General features: G+C 40.2%; 1 long non-coding RNA gene across 1 annotated transcript; it reads right to left on the bottom strand.

The window, feature by feature from the left end:
* Window positions 1–13624: 13624 nt before the first annotated feature.
* LOC129146559 (uncharacterized) lies at window positions 13625–18109 on the bottom strand. Its single transcript, XR_008553422.1, has 3 exons — window positions 17703–18109; window positions 15669–15707; window positions 13625–14806 (listed from the first exon to the last, which is right to left on the bottom strand). It is a non-coding gene; the product is annotated as an uncharacterized LOC129146559 (long non-coding RNA).
* Between the last annotated feature and the right edge of the window lie 94 nt (window positions 18110–18203).

Here is an 18203-nt window from a genome sequence, read left to right as displayed (position 1 = left end):
TACATAACATTTTGACTTTTATATGTCTTAAGACTCAGTTTGATGTCAACAGGGCAGAGTTAGCCATAGGCAATTTTATGAACATGTTAAAACTTTGCTTTGTCTGCCTCTAAACATCATGTACTCTATACTTTGTCTCTTTGTGAAGACCTTCAGCATTCAAATTCTCCTTAATATCTCCCGGTGGACTGCATTCTACCATGGTGACAAACTCTGATGGGCCCACCCCAAATAGGGCATCATTACCTACATCCTCAGTTCACACTCATTTCTAATTTGTCATATAATTCTACTCTTACTAGATTCTTTCATTAGTTTAAAAATTATTTATTACCAGGAAGGTTAAACCTTTTAAGCACCATTATTCATTGGTTCTAGTTTAATACTAAACTCAAAACATAAGATCCACAGTATTTTTCCTCTGACAGGGTTGGTGACAAAGCAACCTTCAGCAGCACCCCCCACTTCAAATGCCTTAAGCAAAGTTTGTTCATGCATCAAGGCACAGAGCCCCAGTTAGTGCACACGGTAAGTTCACCATGAAAGGATACCTTAAACTTCTCCCTTTCACCAGCATAAGCATATGGAATATTTTCTGGATAGAAATAAAGGATCATAGAAACATCACATTACCTCCTGCATTTTACTTCTCTTTTGATAAACATTTGGTGATTCAGCTTTTGTTTTAGGACACTCTGTCCATAGTTAGCAAGTGGACTCAATTACTGGTACTATCTCTACCTTTGAGAAAGAGAAGACTAACTTTGATGCCCAGACTTGGGTCTTATGGTAATTCTAAGGGATTATCAGAAAACAGCTTTCTATGTCTAACTCATCTGGGAAGAAAACTGGAAAAAGGTTCAGGATCTAAGCCCTAGTTAGGCTAAATGAGTGCACTAGACCAGGATTGTTTTCATTACTGTGTATATCTCTTGAGAATCTAAGTACAGCAATAGTGGACTAGAAAGTATGTGGGTCCAATCAAAGCAAATAAGGTTTTTATGTGAATTACATAGTCTTTATCCTGAACAATAATTTATACTGTTCTGCAATTGTTTCTTGCTCCTTTCTTATTTTATTGTTTCCACACACAGTACCTAAGCAAGAAATTAGTATCTCTTTGTTATCTCCAGTTTGCATGCTTTAAAAACAAAGAAATAAAAAAAATTTCTCTTCTTGCAACCAGAATTGACCATTGGAAATTATATCCATTGGAAAGCCAAAGGTTTCAAATAATCTTGATAAAGTAAATTCATATATGTCAAGACATTTTGACCTCAGTGGAGCCCTCGGCCTGTGCTTTTTCCTATTGGACACCACAGGCACAAAATCTGTAAATACTTACATAAACTATAGATAAAAAGAGCAATTTAAATCTAAAATTAAGAAAAAGAAAGGAAATAATGAAGATCAGAGCAGAAATTAATGTCAGAGAGAACATGAAAAACAACAGAGAAAATCAGTGAAACCAAAACCTACTTCTTCATAAGGAACAACAAAATTGACAAACCTATCTTTGGCTAGATCAATAAAGAAAAAAAGAAACTCGGATTACTACAATTATAAATAAAAGAGAATATGGGTCTCCCCTGGTGGTGCAGCGGTTGAGCGCTGGGCTGCGAGGCTGCCCGCAGCCTCTGCAGCATCGGTTCATTCCCCGGCCGCCAGCGAGGGTCCCACAAAAAAAAAAAAAAAAAAGAGAGAGAAATAAAAGAGAATATATTTCAATGACCTCACAGAAATAGAAAGTAGTATAAAGGAACACTATGAACAATTGTATACCATAAATGAGATAATTTAGATTAAAGTTTTAGAAAGATACAAACTACCAAACTGATGTAAAAATAGACAATCTGAATATAGCCATATATCTTAAATGCAATGGAATCTTTCTGACCTTTGTCTGAAGACCTACCACCTTAGATGTGTAAAAAGTCACTCTTTTTTCAATTTTGCCATCTTATCTGTCCTCCCACAGCAAGGTACTGCCACTGAATGGAACCCAAGTTGCCCTACTTTCAGACTTACCCACCTCTGTGCTTTCAGCTTTTTCTCTTTTACTATATGAACCTCATAACCCCTTCACTACAGCATATTCCCCTGCAGAGGTGCCTCCCTTCAGAAAACTAGAGTCAGGAGAGTTGTAGGACAAGTCATTTCTGTTTCCAGGCCATCGTTAACCTTCTTGAGGGTGAGGTCTAGCAACAAGCTTGAAGAAGGGGAATTAGATGTAGGGAAACAAACTCAGCACGTTATCATTTTCAACATTCATAAGACAAGAATCTCTTTTGTTAAGGAGAAGACAAGAACATTTGCTCAGTGATTTTCCCAACACAGAGTCCTTATTTTGTAATTCTGGCAGTCAACTGCTGCAAGCCAGTCACCGCTATGATATCCTGTCTCTCAGGACGTTATGCAATACGGATGCTAGAGTTTTAAAAAATCAGGAGGGACACCTAATAAAAGACACTGTGTGTCAAATCAGGTTTTTCACAGAAGCTCTCAACTAGAATGAAAAAAACACTTTCACCAAAGCTCTCAACTAGATAGAATAAATTTGAAAGGAGAAAACAATTTCTTCAAATTCAGATTCCTCATATTATGGTCTCTGCTTGATAATAGTTCCTATTTATTGCCCAAACACACAATGTGAGAAATTTTCTTTATTTTTTATCTCTAAATGTTTTAATATATTGAACTGACTTTTAAGCCATTCAGCCAGCACTTTTCCTAGCACAACTTTGACTGTGCATACAAACTTTTTTAGTATTCAAATAAGTGTTAACTCATGTATTGACTGGATATATAGGACTCTTAACATACTACCAAGTGATAATAATATTAATTCAATCTACCCATAAACTCTAAGCAGTGAAATCCCCATTATTACTTTTTTCAGAATATTTTAATTCTACTTAATCCAAGGATTTTGGAACACACGCTGACAGACGGGGCAATATTGTAGAGACCTTCCCTCTTCATCATTAAGTCTGGCCATTTTCCTTCACTGAATTGCTTATTTAAATGTCCATAATTTTCACCAAATTGCTTATTCAAAAGAATTAGAAAGCCAAGACCTTTCTATTATATTATTATTGATATAAGCAAGGTAAGCTCTTTCTTATTGGGACATACTCTTTCCTCACTGATGTTCCTATACATTTGGTTTCCACTACAAATTTTTTGTTTCCACAAGAATTGAGCTTTTGGAAGCCAAATCAGGAATCTCAGTAGACCTCAGCTTCCCTTGGTGCAATATCTCTCTCCTGAGGAACAGATAAACAAAACCAACCATTTGCATGAGGGGAAGGAAAAGGAAATCCCCAAGAGGAAAAAAAAAAACAAAAGGTAGCTATTTCAAAAACATTATTCTGTGTACATTACCAAGTTCAGCATTTTACATATTCTAAAGTTTATTCTATTGTTTAATGTTGAAAATGCTTTTACCTATCTTTACCTCGGAGTGAAGGAAACTCAGGCCTGGTAAGATTGGGTTACCTAACTGCTTCAAAGCAGCCTCTGAGATCACCCCTAGTCTTCATCACCTTTGATCATTCCTTCCCCTTTTGTATAAGATGACACATAACTTGATTCTAACAAAAGAAATAAGCCAAAAAGGTGAGATGTCACTTTTGAGATTAGGCTGTGCTCCCCCTCACCTTTTCCCACTTGTTTACTCTGATGGAAGCTAGCTGCCATATTGTGAGCTGTGCTGGGGAAGGGTCTACATCAATTTCAAGTACAAATGTCTACAGCCTACAGGAAGCAAGAACCTCAGGTCAGCCAAGCATGTGAATAAGCCTAGAAGCAGATACTTTACCAGTGGCCTTAGAGATGAAGTCCTGGTTAACACTTGGTTGCTGCCTTATGAGAGACGGAGCCAGAGGACATAGCCAAGGTGCACCTGATTCTTGACTTACAGAAAATGTGAGATAATAAATGTAGCCTTAAGTACTAAGTTTCACAGTAATTTGTTAAGTACCAATAACTAATACAACTAGTAAATTTAAATTGAGATGATCTAGCTCTAAATAGCAAGTTTCAGCTATGCTTTACTGCTCCCTAGGACTTAGGGGTGGTTCCCTCAGTTTCCCTCACAGAGGCCGACATTTGCAGGCTGGCTCTCCTGCTTTCCAGTGGCTTTAGAAATGCTGAGAGTCTAGTACACAGAACATACCATAATCAACACCTTCTTTTGTACTAAAGTGGGATTCCTTATCCTCTTGCTGACCACAGGTTTATAATTCTTGCTGGATTATAACTCAGAAATATCCATTCTTGTTCCCATTTCATTTATTTCTGTTAACTTTTTCCTTTTTCACTACTTCCATATTCCTTTTTGCTCTTCTTTACTCTTAGATCACATTTTCCTTTTCATCACATTTTCACCCCTGTAAACTGTTTTCTTTTTCTTTTTAAAGATTTATTTATGCATACAAGAGCTGGGGTGTAGGCCAGAGATGTGGGGGGTGAGAGGATTCACCAGAGTGGGGAACAGAACAGGCAGACTGACTGAAATACACTGCTGAGGGGAGCAGAGGAAGAGACAGGAGAGGGCTGCCTCGCCATGAGGGTGCTCCCTGGCCGGGGATCGAACTCATGCTGCCAAAGCTGCAGATTTCTTCATAGTGCAGTGCTTTAACCCCTTGCACCACCAGGGAGGCCTCGAATCCTGTAAACTGTTTTCAACTGAGTCTGCTTTCACTTGCAGAAAAAGTTCTTTGTGCCTCCTGGAAATGTTAACATTTGTCTGAAAAGAACAGATTTCTGGAAACATCATCAGAAAGAAAAACACAGGTGGAAGATGGGCTTGAGGGGTAGTACAAGAGAGTCCTCTTTTCTTTTTTTTAATCTGTTATTTTCTTTTTATTTATATATTTTTTACATTGTTGTTCATTTTTAAACAATGTTTGCTCCCCCCCTCAGGTGTAGTCCCCATAGAATTTCCCTCACCAATGCACCTGTGCGCCATCACCTCAGTCTTCTATGCTCCTCCCTTCCTCCTTCTGATCCTTCTCCCTCCTCGTCCCCTGCAGGATGTCTCTGGTTTACAATTGTCTGTTTGTTTTTGTTTTGTTTTGTTGTGTTTTGTATTGTTAATATTTTACCCCTGATGTTGTATTTGGTTCCCCTGTATTCCTCCTATAAATGAAACCATCAAATATTTTTGGGTTTTTGATTTTGTTTCCACTCACCTCCATATCAAAACATCCCCTGTGGCAGTTAAAAGCTGTTAGCCAGTCCAATCAAAGTGTTTTCATAGAAACTGTCAAAAAGAGTTCTGTAGGGGCAGGACAGGCCACAGTGCAGGTTTTCTGATCCCATGCAGACCGGGTAAAGGAGGAGTCAGAGTCCTCAGTAGTTTTGCAGGTTTTTCATTGGGGTTCACCAGGCATATGACAGGCAGGGGTGCTGGCTGGGGGCTGGGAGGCCTACAAGTCTTCACTCTATCTGGGCTCTCTAGCGTTCGTTCTGCGGCTTCTTGGCTTCTCTTTTGGCTTCTGCTTCGGCTTCTACTGCTGCTCCTGGCGTCCCCGTGACGCCGCCCTTAAAAGCACAGTCTCAGCTCAGCTGAATTCCATCTACCTATGCCCACACCCTATTCCAGGTGCCCACCATCAGACATGCATTCAGGACAAGGATCCATCATCTATCCTGATGGCAGAAGGGCAGAAAAGCCTGATATTTTCTTTACCCTACAAGTTCCAAGGGTACTTTTAAGTTATTACTTGTGGGTTACATAAGCACTGGCGGTTCATTAGAACATTCAAAATATAATATGAATTGAGTCACACTTAATAGTAGTCAAAGTTTTAGTTTTTTGGTGTGACTAACAGGATCATCTAGTTTTAGGGACCCTGAACAAAAAATGTATCTAAAAGAAAAATCAATTGATGGCCTTTATAAAGGCCATCTATGACAAGCCAACAGCCAGTATCATTCTCAATGGTGAAAAGCTGAAAGCAATTCCATTAAAATCTGGAACAAGACAAGGATGTCCACTCTCACCACTGCTCTTCAATAAAATACTGGAAGTCCTAGCCAGAGCAATAAGACAAGAGAAAGACATCCAAGGAATCCAAATAGGAAAAGAAGAAGTCAAACTATCACTATTTGCAGATGATATGATAATATACATAGAGAACCCCAAAAACTCCACAGAAAAACTAATTCAACTCATCAATCAGTTCAGTAAAGTGGCAGGATACAAAATCAACATGCAAAAGTCAGTAGCCTTCCTATACACAAACAATAAATCTGAAGAAGAAGAAATCAAAAAAACCATCCCTTTTATTATTGAAACAAAAAAAATCAAATATTTGGGAATAAATCTAACAAAAGAGGTAAAGGACCTATACAAAGAAAACTATAAAACACTGTTAAAAGAAATAGAAGAAGACACAAAGAAACGGAAAGACATCCCCTGCTCATGGATTGGAAGAATAAACATTATTAAAATGGCCATCCTACCAAAAGCAATATACAGATTCAATGCTATTCCAATCAAAATTTCAATGTCATTCTTCAAAGAAATAGAACAATTATTGATGAAATTCATATGGAATCACAAAAAACCCCGAATAGCCAAAGCTCTCCTGAAAAAAAGAGAAGGGAATGGAGGCATCAGACTCCCAGACTTCAAACTATACTACAAAGCCATAATCATCAAAACTGCATGGTATTGGAACAAGAACAGACATACAGACCAATGGAATCGAATAGAAAATCCAGAAATAAACACACAGATTTATGGTCAACTAATCTTTGACAAAGGAGCAAAGACTATGCATTGGAGCAAAGAAAGTTTGTTCAATAAATGGTGCTGGGAAAACTGGGTCGCTACATGCAAAAGAATGAAGCTTGACCACTACCTCACACCATACACAAAAATCAACTCAAAATGGATTAAAGAACTAGACATAAGACCTGAAACCATAAAATATATAGAAGGAAATATAGGCGAAACACTACGTGATTTGCACATCAAAGACATCTTTACAGACACATCACCCAAAGCAGTGATAGTGAAGGCAAAGATAAACAGCTGGGACTACATCAAATTAAAGAGCTTCTGCACAGCAAAAGAGACAATAACAAAAACAAAGAGAAACCCCACCAACTGGGAGAACATTTTTGCACACAACACTAATGATAAAGGACTGATCAAAAAATCTGCAAAGAGCTGATGAAACTCAGCAACAACAAAGAAAATAACCCAGTCAAAAAAATGGGCAGAAGAGCTAAAAAGAAACTTCTCTGAAGAGGACATGCAAATGGCCAACAGGCATATGAAAAAATGTTCAACATCACTTGTCATCAGGGAAATGCAAATCAAAACTACCATGAGATACCATCTTACACCAGTGAGAATGGCACATATTAAAAAAACTAGCAACAACAAATGTTGGCGAGGGTGTGGAGAAAAAGGAACTCTTCTGCACTGCTGGTGGGAGTGCAAACTGGTCCAACCACTATGGAGAGCTGTGTGGAGATTTCTGGACCTACTAAACATAGAGCTTCCATATGATCCAGCAATTCCACTCCTAGGTCTTTACCCAAAGGACACAGAAACATCCATTCCAAAGAACACCTGCACCCCTATGTTTATAGCAGCACTATTTACAATAGCTAAGCTTTGGAAACAGCCCAAATGCCCAAAAATAGATGACTGGATCAAGAAGATGTGGTACATATATACCATGGAATATTACTCAGCATTCAAAAAAGATAAACACATGCAATTTGCAGCAACATGGATGGCGCTGGAAGGGATCATGCTCAGCGAAAGAAGCCAAAAAGAAAAAGAAAAATACCAGATGGTCTCACTCATAGCAGGAATCTAGATAACTTAAATAAGGGACCAGGAAAATGAGTAACTATAAGAAAGTGAAAATCAAAATCAACAAAAAACTATGACACTTTTTGGGGGGTGGGGGGCGGGAGGGGAGGGATTGGGGTCAGAATGGGGGGGCTGCAATTGTATGGGGAATATGAAAATAAAATTTATTATTTAAAAAAAAAAGATAAATTAGTAAATAAATACATTGATACATTTGATGTGTTTTTTGTTGTTGTTGTTGTTTTTTGTTGTTTCATGGTAAATGCATGCTAACTGAAGCAAAGGCTAGAAAACAATGTAGTAAATTTGGGCAGTAACACATTTTGTAAATTACTTAATTATGTCAAAATAAAGCAAGTTTCCCAAAAAAAAAAAAATCAATTGAGAATATCTTTGTTCCTTCCAGTAATCTATTCCTATTTTAAAAATATAACTACTTTTGGATTAACTACACTTTTAAGTATGGCTGTAACAGGGCTAATCATATTACAAATATGATATGGGAAGCATGGTACTTCATTATTAGATTTAAAATAATCTTACCTTCCTCAAGAATCTTACTGTGTTGGGCCTCCCTGGTGGCGCAGCGGTTGAGCGCTGGGTTGTGAAGCTGCCTGCAGCCTCTACAGCTCCGGTTCGATCCCTGAGAGGCCCACATGGTGGCAGCTACCCGCAGCAGTGTACCTCGTCAGTCTTCCTGCTCTGCTCTCCTCTCTGACTCTGGTGAATTCTCTCACTCTCCTGCGCTTCTGACTGTACCCAGTGCTTGTATAAATAAGTAAATAAATCTTTGAAAAATAAATAAATAAAAATACATGATAAAAAAAAAGAGTCCTACTGGGTTGTGTGGAAGAAAAAAAACAAACCCAAAACTGTTAAGGCACTCCTTTAAACATAAGTGGATATCGATTTATAATAACCTTTCTCTGTATTTCATAATTCAACAGGCATGAGAGTTGGAACAGCTCTTCCTGGTGCTCTGCAAACATTTAACGTCACCTGCCTCTCCTCATTCCAACCACCTTCTTCTACAACATGCCAGTATTAGTTTTTCTTGGCTTAATGATACCCTTAACCACCCTTTCATATGTCCAAATACCTTTTGTGGTGAGTACTGGCTTCCTCCTCCTCCCTCCACACCCCTCAAAAAAAAAACCTTAAATAATACTCAGGTATTTAGGTAAACCTGCCTCATCTCCTCTTCAAGGAGAAGAGATTCATAAGAAACCTTACATTTGTACAGTGTTCCTGTGTCCTCTGGTCACTAACACAAAGGTCACTACTCAGCTGGCCTTCACAGCTAAAGTCAACAGTTAGTGCCATTCATGGGCTGCTCCACACAGAGAAAGTCAGTCCTTGTTGGTATAAGATTAAATAAAAATTAGTCTCAAATGTGACAATTCAGTATATCTTTGTTGCACAATTGATTTGTCTATTAGTCTCTGGTAAAAAGAAGGAAATATTTCTATTGATCTTATGTAAAAAATTATATTGCTATGACAGTGAGGAGACTCAGTAAAAATATTTGTTTCTCAATTCTTAGATATCAGTGAGAATGAGATCCCAAAGGCAGAGTCTACTAACTTGAAGACTTGAAGAACTACTTCACAAGATAAAGAAAAAACTCTCTTATGCATCTGCAAAAAGTAGAACATTAAAATACCAAAATTATTCTGAGGGCCTCCCTGGTGGAATAGGAGGTTGAGCGCCGCACTGTGGAGTTGTCCGCAGCCTCTGCAGTACTGGTTCTATTCCGGCTGGCCGGCAAGAATCCCACATGGCGCAGCAGACCTCTCCTGTCTCGCCCGCTGCTCCCCTCAGCAGTGCACTTCAGTCAATCTGCCTATTCTGTTCTGTTCCCCCCTGTCTCCAGTGAATCCTCTCACCCTCCTGTGCATCTGGCCTGTACCCCAGCTCTTGTATAAATAAATAAATCTTAAAAAAAAAACAAAATTATTCTGATTATCCCGTTCAAATTTTCCACATTGTATTAAGCCCATTGTAATCAATTTTTATTTCACTGAGCCTTGGGACAAACATTTTCTTTGATGAAGTATGTCTCCTTTTGGACAGAAAAGAATCCCTTGAAACTACTGCCTTCATTCACTAGTATAGTCTGAATATATCTTAAGGAACGTTATCTTGGAAGAGTGCACTCAAGACTTTGTTCTTTGAAATACTTACAGTTCAGAGTACCTAGTACATTCTTTTCCACAGGATCCTGAGACTATTTTTGTTAGCGTTGTTACTATTTTTGTTGAAGGCATTAGCCTATCGCCTAAACTACAGTCTCAGGCTAGCTTCAGAGGGAAGTAGAAATCTGTTTAATAATGAGGCTGAAATGCTGTGGTCAATCTACTACAGTATCAAGTACAATAATAAAATACTTAAAGTTTAAAATTTTTCTATAAGCTGCTTTATAAGGTTTTGAAGAACACTTTTCTTGAAATAAATTCTTGTGGATAGTGAGGGCACTAACAAATTTCAAGGCTCTTCCCTTAAAATCTACAATCTCTGAAATGTTTACATGAACTTAACCTAGGGAAGGCAGAAATCTCTTTGATCTGACAATTCTTCTCATGTAATCCTTATAACAGTGCCGAGCTAATTAAGAACAGAGCATAGCAAACAAACCTAATTATTTCTACACTCTCTAGTTCAATGACCTTTTATGGCAGATATAGAAGTGCACTTTTCAGATGTCCAGATTCCTCTTCAAGAAAGGATTTATGGTCTACAGCTATTAACTCTTTCAGGTAGGCCTCAACTTCTAAACTTAGGTCATGACCTTCTTGGGGTGGCCCCTGCAGTGACCAACCAAGATATGCTACAGAGACCTAGACTTTCACCCAATGTGACTCTTCTAACAGCAATACTGATTCCGGACTTTTCATTTTGAGCTTTCAGAGGCTTTGTCAGAGTTGCATCATAGTGTGTTGATTCTCCCTGTCAATTTTGCTTCCTGTTTTTCCTTTCACAGATATTACTCTGCGAAAAACCTTATACTCCTATCTCCATTTCAGTGGCTACTTCTCAAAGGATATAACTGGCACAGCAATACCAGGAATAACCAAAAAAATCGAGTATAAGTTGGAATTTCAAGACTGGATCCCCCACTGCCTAACTCAGAAAAAGAGCACATCCCAGATGGACATGGGGCACCAGAGGATAATGTAATTGCTAAAACTTTTCACTGGTAGAAAACACTGGAATAGGGAGAGTTTATTGATCAGTGAGGTACTTTCTTGGAATTTAGGAATAAACACTCTGGGAAGGAGCTGAGGGAGTGAACCAAATTCACAGCCAGGGCTACTCCTAGACACCTGGAGAAAGTGATGATTCATGCTGAGGAAAATGGAAATGCCTGGGCCTCCCTGATGGCACAGGCAGTTGAGCACAGCGTTATCAAGCTGTCCACAGCCTCTGCAGTGACGGTTCAATCCCCGCCGGCATCAGAGCATCCCACGTGGTGCGGCAGACCTCTCCTGTCTCGCCCGCTGCTCCCCTCAGCAGTGTATTTCAGTCAGTCTTACTGTTCTGTTCCCCACTCTGTCTCTGGCGAATCCTCTCACCCTCCCGCACATCTGGCCTGTACCCCGGCTCTTGTATAAATAAAATAAATCTTAAAAAAAAAAAAAAGAAAGAAAGAAAATGGAAATGCCTAAATGCAATCGCTGACCCTGGAGAAAGTAAATAAACAGCCCAGGGAAGTAGATATGCTAAAGTGAACATATTATGTGAGGTCAGGAAACCTACCAGAAAACTATTTTCCACAGGAAGGCCCCAAGGACATATCATTCACCAAAAGCAACAGGAATGTGCTAGTAAGTGGGACACCAACATCATGAAAATACCCAGTGTTGATTCCTCTGGACATATCAGGGATAAGAACAGGAGGCGCTGCCATGGAACTTGGTTCATTGGTAGCAGTGAGGCTAGGATGAAGAGGCATGAAGCAAAGCAACACTTAACCCTCAGATGTTAGGCAGTCACAACTGACCAAAAAGTTGGAGCAACAACCAAAATAAGGTTGTAAAGATGGCTAATACAACATAGCGTCCCTAGGGGTAAACCACGAGAGCAGTCAATGAGATTTTTGTTTAAAATATATAATTGAGGGCCTCCCCTGGTGGCACAGCAGTTGAGTGCAGGGCTGCAAAACTGCCCACAGCCTCTGCAGCGCGGTTTGATACCAAGCCGCTGGCGAGGGTCCCGCCTGGCGCCACAGACCCCTCCTGCGGTGCCCGCTGCTCCCCTCAGCAGTGTATTTCACCACTTTGCTTGTTCTGTTCCCCGCTCAGGCTCTGGTGAATCCTCTCACCCTCCCGCACTTCTGACTGTACCCAGTGCTTATATAAATAAATAAATAAATCTTTAAAATATGTAATTGAGGGGCCTCCCTGGTGGCGCAGGGGATTAAGCACCACACTATGAAGCAATCCGAAGCCTCTGCAGCACAAGTTCGATCCCGGCCGTCCAGGGAGCAACCCACATGGCACAGCAGACCTCTCCTGACTCGCCCACTACTCCCCTCAGCAGTGTACAGCCAAAATACACTGTTCTGTTCCCCACTCTGTCTCTGGTGAATCCTCTCACTCCCTACATCTCTGGCCTGTACCCCAGCTCTTGTATGCATAAATAATTTATATATATATATATAGTTGAAAGTAAGAATGGATGAGCAGAAGCCGAGGGCGGGTATTACAATAAAAAGTTAGACTCTCTTGCTCATTTCCTAGACATGTACCACGTTTCCAAAGATTGAGAGAAGACTTAGCTGGATTTTAGGAAAAAATACCCTGCCACACCATGTCAAGTATACGTTGTAATGACTGCCCCAGGCTTTCCCCAGTGGGACCCACTTGCACTGATTTGAAATACTGTTCTCAGCAAGGGGAATACCCACATATTTTTAAAATATTTTATTTTATATAATTCTTACATCATTTTTCATTTTTGCACAATGTATACATTTTCATTTTGGTTATTTTCCCCATACAATTGCACCCCCCTTATTTTGACCCTAATCCTCCCTCGTCCCCCATAGTATGTCTCTGTTTTATAGTTGCTTGTTGATTTTGATTTTAACTTTGTATTAATTAGTCTTTTTCCTGGTCCCTTATCTAGGTTTTCTAAATTCCTGCTATGAGTGAGACCATCTGGTATTTTTCTTTTTCTTTCTGACTTATTTCGCTGAGCATGATCCCTTCCAGCTCCATCCATGTTGCCACAAATGGAATGAGTTTATCTTTTGTGAATGCTGAGTAATATTCCATGGTGTATATATACCATATCTTCTTGATCCAGTCATCTATTTTTGGGCATTTGGGCTGTTTCCATAGCTTAGCTATTATAAATAGTGCTGCTATAAACATAGGGATGCAGGTGCCCTTTGGAATTAATGTTTCTGTGTCATTTGCAAATGCCCACATATTTTGAGGATTATTGGCTACAAGGTCAGAGTAGACACCGATACCCAAATATTGGAAGCAATCTCATGGCTCTCCTATTCAAATGGAGGCATATGGGGACTAGGAAATAAGTGGAGTTATTGTTGGAGTCTTCTTTACTATGGGTCCAATGATATACACCTCAAATTAGTGACCATTTACTCAGCTGAGTGTACAATCAAGGTTGACACACTTCACAGGGTAACTTCCATATATTATCTTTGGCCTGTGGAGAGTAAGAACTGTCATAGAAAGGGAAGATGAGATAGAAGCCCTTGAAACTGTATTTTCTGGCCAAGAGATAAAATCTGAAACAATATCACAATGCCAAGGAGATAATAATTAATAACACTCTTAAGGATATAAAAAACTAATGGTTCACATCAGGTCTCCATTTACTTTAACAACCTGGCCCCTGCAGAAACCAGATGAATTAGTGGGATGATTACAGACTATTACAAGTTCAACTAGGCAGCAGCACCAATTGTAGCTGCTATACCAGGTGCAGCTACATGGTATGTGACCACTGATTTAGAGAGTGCATTATTTCCTACTCCATTTAAGTAAGACAATTAGAAATAGTTCGTGTCCACATGAAATAAAAAGACAACAAACACACTGACACTTTGAACCCAGGGCCATGTTAACTCTCTTTTCTCTGTCATAACACAGTTCAAAGAGATCTGAATCAACTGGAAATCCTGTAGAGGATCATATTAATGGCCTTATGCTTATCAAATAGGTCGAGCAAGAAGTGTTTGGAATGCTGGAGGTTTGTGCTCCAGAGAAAGAGAAAAATGAACCCTATAAGCAATCAAAGACCACTACTCTCATTAAATATTTTAAGGCCCCAGTGTTCAGGGAGGTTGGAGAATATCCCCTTCAGAGCAAAAGATGAATGTCTGCCTCTTGCTTCCCCTATAACAATGGAGAAAGCATAATGCCTCGTAGGCTACTTTGGATTCTGTAAGCAACATACTTCATACCTCGGATAAATTTCCTGGCCCATATAGCAGATGACATAAAAAGCTCCCAGCTTTTCGATCTGGCAAAAGAAAGTTCTGCAGCAGGTCTGAACTGGTACAGTCTTGGATATGGTAGGTACTATGGGGTAGAATTGTTAATTTTGGAGGAAAAAATGTAGTATGGAGATTATGGAAATGTTAGTAGGAGAATCACATTCAGGCCCCTGGGGTTCTGGATCAAGATTGCATGTCTTTTGAAAATTAGTTCTTGGGATGCTTCTGGTAAAGAGAAAACACTTGACCATAGGACACTAAATGACACAAAATGAAATGTATCTTGCTGAACCCACATCACAAATTTTGGGCACGTCGAGTCACTTCATAAGATGAATGTACCATGTTTGGGAAGAAGCACAAAGATAACTGGAGAGCACAGGCAATCCACACTAGCAGACAATGCACACCTTGATGTCATCCATCACATTTTCATCAAGATCCCTCTCTCAGTCATATTGATGGCCAGGTGGGGTAAGAGTAAGGTCTTGAACAAGCTGAAGGAAAAAATAAAAATAGTCAAGCTCAGTTTATAGCTGGGTTAGCAAAGTATGTGAATGAAAGCTGAAATTGGACAGCAGCTCCATTAGTCTCACTCAAGGAGACCCTTGAAGACAGGGGAGAGGGTCAATATTCCTGAGAGGCAGATCTTTAGGTGGTACACTTGATCAACTGTTTTGTGTGAAAGGATAAGTAGGCTGAGTGAAAATGTAAATAGGCAATGGCAAATAGCTTGCTAGCTGGTCAGAGATCTAAAAAGTTAAGAGATTCAGAAGGTCAAAGAGAGGGAAGTCATAAAGAGTAATTATGTGGCCACACATGTTGATATGGGCAAAAAATGGGAAGATCTTTATGTCACATATCAATGTCCATCAGAAATCATACAAATGGAAGAAGTATTTATTAAAAAGTAGTTAAAATCACTAGCTAGGGCCTCCCTGGTGGCACAAGGGGTTAAGCACCACACTATGAAGCAATCTGCAGACTCTGCAGCACGAGTGCAATCCTCGGCCAGCCAGGGAGCAACCTACATGGCGAAGCAGCTGCCCCCTCAGCAGTGTATTTCAGTCAGTCTGCCTGTTCTGCTCCCCGCTCTGTCTCTGGTGAATCCTCTCACCGCCCCCCCACCCCCGCCACACATCTCTGGCCTGTACCCTTGCTCTTGTATGCATAAATAAATCAATCTTTAAAAAAAATTTACTCAGCTAGTTAATGTTAGCTTGTCTTTGCTAGTTGCCCCCCTCCTCCAGTGTTGGCACAGTGGACACATGGCCACTGTGAGACATGGTGGCATGTTATAGCAGCATGGTAGCAAAAATGGAATCTGTGCATGGGTCCATGAACGTGTAGTCTGCTTACCATAGCTGATCTACCTACAGGCTCATCCGGAAGTTCAACCTGTCAGCAAAAGAAACCAATGTTGAGCTCTTAATAAATTACCTTTCTTTTAGGAGATCAAATCAAATAGCCACTTGATGGCAAGTTCACTACACTGGGACCTTTGCATTCTGAAAGGGGTAGCCATCCATTGCATGGGGAGAGATTACTAATTTGGGGTATGTATTTGCATTTCATATCCAATCTTCATCCAACACCACTATCTGGTGTTTTATACAATGTCTGACTACAGGAATGAGATACAATACAATAAAGCATCTATCCAGGAAAATCACTTTGCAGCAAAAGTGGTATAGGAGAGCACCCATGACCATGAATTTTACTGGTTGTATCACATATTGCATTTCCCAGAAGTTGGTGGTCTAATAGGTCAATGGAAAAGCCTGCTGAGGGTGAAGTTCTGGCACCTTCTAGGAGACAACATTCTACAAAGATGAGGTATTGATCGCCGGGATGCAGGTAACCTTGGTATGGCTGAGTCCCCAACAAGAAAAATATATGATCCAGGACACGAGATTAAAGTCGGCACAGTCGCACTTACCATCATTCTCAGTTACTCTCTGGGGACCTAATATTGCCCATTTCCCATTCTGCTTTGTGGAATTAGAGGTTCTAGTCCCCAAAGGTTATAATTCTTGCTGTAGCAACTAAATTTCATCTACTATCTAGGCATTTTGGCCTTTCTGAATTCAGAAACAAGTAGGCAAAAAGAGGGGTTGGTGCTTTGGCAGGGGAAGTTAATGCAGATCAGCAGGAGGCGGTAGGTTTGATATTACACAATGGAGGCAAATAAGAATATGATTCAATTGGGCACATGACTATAAATGGACAGAGCAGCAACACCTGCTTGTCATGGAGATTATTAGCAGGTGTTCAAATTTCTCAGCGATTAAGGTTTCCACATCACTCATTGAATCACTAATACCTTTAGGGATAGAAAAGTGTTTGCACACAGTCCCCGGGAGGAGCACAGTTACATTTCTGCAATCCACAGTTCAGCTGGGCTGTCACCTTTTTCAAGGTCCAAATAAGGTCTGGCAGGTCTGGGAGGCCTGGGAAGAGCCTTTTAACTACAGTTTCTCCCAACTTGCCAAGAGGGAGGGAGGGGTAGTTTCAAGGAGTTCTGAATGGGAGAGAGGGATGGAGCAAGGTATGCATAATTAAAAGGGACCCCTCCCATCCAGAAAGAAAAAAAATCCTTAAAAATCCTTCGTTTACTGCTAAGTGAAACTCTCCCCCTTTCTGAGACTGCCCACTGCCTCATTCCAGTGCTTTGTGAAATCCTTTTCTCAAGAGACACCAAGAACCCTCTAGTGCTGCAGTCCTTAACAGTACCAGCAGAGGTAGTAGATGAGAGGTAAGGGAATTTTGAAAGAATAGTGAAGAAGAGAGTCAATGAGTTCAGTTGTGGCTCAAGTCCATCTACAAAGATGGGGGATGTAGTTGTCTCATAAGTTGTCTTCAGGAAGAGGTCAACTGGGACCCTGGAGGAACTGTATATGTATATGTTTATGTATATGTATAGCATTTCTTTTTTTTTAAGATTTATTTTATTTATTTATGCATGCAAGAGCTGTGGTGTAGGCCAGAGATGTGGGGGACGGGGTGAGAGGATTCACCAGAGACAGAGTGGGGAACAGAACTGACAGACTGACTGAAATGAACTGCTGAGGGGAGCAGCCCGCAGACAGGAGAGGTCTGCTGTGCCATGTGGGTCAGCTCCCTGGCCAGGGATTGAACTCGTGCTGCAGTGGCTGCAGATAGCTTCAGAGTGAGACTTAACCCCCTGCACCACCTGGGAGGCCCTGTAGCTCCCTAAAACTGTAATAGAGGAATGTTCGGAAAAGCCAGGTCTGGTTTATAAAAGATTGGGGTACATAAAGATACAGTTGATCTAGGAAAAGACAGTTCCAAATAATAACAAGTAGTTGAACTCGTAGATTTTGTTATTTTGGAAAAGTAAAGCTTAGGAAAAAAACCACTTTGATTGATTACCTCTTATCTCTGTACAGACTGCTTGCTATTTCCAAATCGGTCAGGAAATTTTAACCTCACGATGTTTTGCCAGCTGGCACCTCAACCTAAAATATATTCATCATCTTCTCCACAGCGTTAGCTTCCCCTCATTATTTCACTCAGGTTACGGTCCAATATTCTTCCATCCTCCGGGGCTTGAAATCTTGAAACTTAGAAGACAATGATTTGGTAACACTTTCACTCATATAAATGTCCGTGGTGTAACTACTGCAAAATGCCTGAAAGGTGTGTCCATTTTTCTTAATATATCCAACGAAATGTGACTACTAAGGTCTACATTTTGTCAACTGCAAAGGAAGAGAAATTAACTAAATTTTGCCAAACTCTAATCACTGGGAGGTTTCAGGCGACTCTCTGTCACGTACTTCCTGGCGCTAACCCAGAACTACAATTCCCATTGTACCTTGCGGGATTTCAAGCGCGGGACCATCGCTTATGTCATTTCCGCTCTCTCAGCTG

Source organism: Talpa occidentalis, unplaced genomic scaffold (genome assembly GCF_014898055.3).
Source record: "Talpa occidentalis isolate TD23 unplaced genomic scaffold, MPIMG_talOcc4v2.1 talOcc4.3, whole genome shotgun sequence".
NCBI lineage: Eukaryota > Metazoa > Chordata > Mammalia > Eulipotyphla > Talpidae > Talpa > Talpa occidentalis.
This window is presented reverse-complemented; position numbering and strand designations above follow the sequence as displayed.